The sequence below is a fragment of the Oncorhynchus keta genome, chromosome 28 (assembly GCF_023373465.1).
Source record: "Oncorhynchus keta strain PuntledgeMale-10-30-2019 chromosome 28, Oket_V2, whole genome shotgun sequence".
Classification (NCBI taxonomy): Eukaryota; Metazoa; Chordata; class Actinopteri; order Salmoniformes; family Salmonidae; genus Oncorhynchus; species Oncorhynchus keta.
Genome location: NC_068448.1, coordinates 80,637,413 through 80,640,517, shown reverse-complemented (window position 1 = coordinate 80,640,517; position 3,105 = coordinate 80,637,413).

Below are 3,105 nucleotides of genomic sequence, written 5' to 3'. Positions count from 1 at the left end.
AACATCCAGCATGATGGCTGGTTCTGGGTAACATCCAACATGATGGCTGGTGTAACAGTGTCCAACATGATGGCTGGTTCTGGGTAACATCCAACATGATGGCTGGTTCTGGGTAACATCCAACATGATGGCTGGTGTCCAACATGGTGTGGGTAACATCCAACATGTGGCTGGTTCTGGGTAACATCCAACATGATGGCTGGTGTAACAGTGTAGATGGCTGGTTCTGGGTAACATCCAACATGATGGCTTGTTCTGGGTAACATCCAACATGATGGCTGGTTCTGGGTAACATCCAACATGATGGCTGGTTCTGGGTAACATCCAACATGATGGCTGGTTCTGGGTAACATCCAACATGATGGCTGGTTCTGGGTAACATCCAACATGATGGCTGGTTCTGGGTAACATCCACCATGATGGCTGGTTCTGGGTAACATCCACCATGATGGCTGGTGTAACAGTGTAGACGTGGCTGGTTCTGGGTAACATCCAACATGATGGCTGGTTCTGGGTAACATCCAACATGATGGCTGGTGTAACAGTGTAGACGTGGCTGGTTCTGGGTAACATCCAACATGATGGCTGGTTCTGGGTAACATCCAACATGATGGCTGGTGTAACAGTGTAGACGTGGCTGGTTCTGGGTAGCACTACCCATTTTTGCATCCTAAATGGCGCCCTATTCCCTATATAGTGCACCTCTTTGACTGGGGCAGACATGCTGTGTGTTTTTCCAGTCGATTCACGTGGTTCTGGGAGGGGAGAGGTGTCCTGGTGAGCTAGTGACTCCTGAAGCTCAGGATGAATGGGTGTTGTACTGAGACAGGGAGGGCCATGTGTGTGGGTTACAAGGCCCGGGAGTCCTGGTCCAAAGGTAGAGGGTATATGATTACATGAAGTGTCCACAAACACACCACTGTTCCAAGATGAGGTACAGCCATTAAAGTCAGGGCTGAGGTTGGTAGAGACTGTAGGCTCTTCATGATACAACCCCCAGTACATATCTCCACCTCATTAAACTTCGAGAGAGAAGGAGAGAGAAGGAGAGAGAGAGAGAGAGAGAGAGAGAGAGAGAGAGAGAGAGAGAGAGAGAGAGAGAGAGAGAGAGAGAGAGAGAGAGAGAGAGAGAGAGACAGAGAGAGAATTGTCATTCAACTAGAAATGATTTTGCTGAGGCATCTTACCTCAAAAGACGTCTGTGGACCTGCTAACACAAACCTTTTTTTTTCAACTTACAGCCTTCAGAGAGTATTCATACCTTTTAACTTTCCCACATTTTGTTGTGTTACAGCCTGAATTTAAAATGGATGAAATATAGATTTAATATCCCATAATGACAAAGTGGCGTTATGTTTTTAGGAATGTAAAAACTCATAAATGTAATGGAAATAAAAAAGTGTTGGTCCCAGTCGAGCAGTGAATTCGAAACCACAAAGAACGGGAAGGTTTTCCAATACCTAGCAAAAAGATGGCACCTATTGATAGATGGGTAGAAAAAGAAGAATATAGAACTGTAATTGAATATCCCTTTGAGCATGGTGAAGTTATTAATTACACTTTGGATGATGTATCAATACACCCAGTCACTACAAAGACACAGGCGTCCTTCCTAACTAAGTTGCCGGAGAGGAAGGAAACTGCTCAGTGATTTCACCATGAGGCCAGTGGTGACTTTAAAACAGTATCACAGTGTAATGGCTGTGATAGGAGATAACTGAGGATGGATCAACAACATTGTATTTCCACCACAGTACTATCCCAAATGACAGAGTGAAAAGAAGGAAGCCTGTACAGAATACACATATTCCAAAACATACTTCCTGTTTACAAAATGTCACTAAAAGTAAAACTGCAAACAATGTGGCAAAGAAATGTACTTTATGTCCTGAATAGAAAGTGTGTTATGTTTGGCGCCAATCCAACACAACACATCACTGAGTACCACTCTTCATATTTTCCAGCATGGTGGTGTCTGCTTCGTGTTATGGGGTTTCATCTACAAGGACTAGGGATTATTTTAGGATGAAAATAAACAGAATAGAGCTAAGAAGAGGCTAAATCCTAGAGGGAAACCTGGTTCAGTCTGCTTTCCAACAGACACTGGGAGACAAATTCACCTTTCAGCAGGACAATTACCTAAAATATAAACTGGAGTTGCTTACCAAGACAACATTGAATGTTAGTGGGGGGTCTAGTTACAGATTTGTCTTAAATCAGCTGGAAAATCTATTGTAAGACTTGAAAATTATTGTCAGTGATCAACAACCAACTTGACAGAGCTTGAAGAATAAAAAAAAATATGACGGGTAAACATTGTACCATCCAGTAGTGGAAAGCTCTTAGAGATTTACCCAGAAAGACCCACAGCTCTTAGAGACTTACCCAGAAATACTCACAGCTCTTAGAGATTTACCCAGAAATTCTCACAGCTCTTAGATACTTACCCAGAAATACTCACAGCTCTTAGAGATTTACCCAGAAATTCTCACAGCTCTTAGATACTTACCCAGAAAGACTCACAGCTCTTAGAGACTTACCCAGAAAGACTCACAGCTCTTAGAGACTTACCCAGAAAGACTCACAGCTCTTAGAGACTTACCCAGAAAGACTCACAGCTCTTAGAGACTTACCCAGAAAGACTCACAGCTCTTAGAGACTTACCCAGAAAGACTCACAGCTCTTAGAGACTTACCCAGAAAGACTCACAGCTCTTAGAGACTTACCCAAAAATACTCACAGCTCTTAGATACTTACCCAGAAAGACTCACAGCTCTTAGATACTTACCCAGAAATACTCACAGCTCTTAGAGATTTACCCAGAAATTCTCACAGCTCTTAGATACTTACCCAGAAAGACTCACAGCTCTTAGAGACTTACCCAGACATAGGTATTCCTCTTGTCCAGATTGGTTAGGGCAGTGTGCAGTGTGATGGCGATTGCATCACCTGTGGACCTATTGGAGCGGTAAGCAAATTGGAGTGGGTCTAGGATGTCAGGTAGGGTGGAGGTGATATGGTCCTTGACTAGTCTCTCAAAGCACTTCATGATGACAGAAGTGAGTGCTACGGGGCGGTAGTCATTTAGCTCAGTTACCTTAGCTT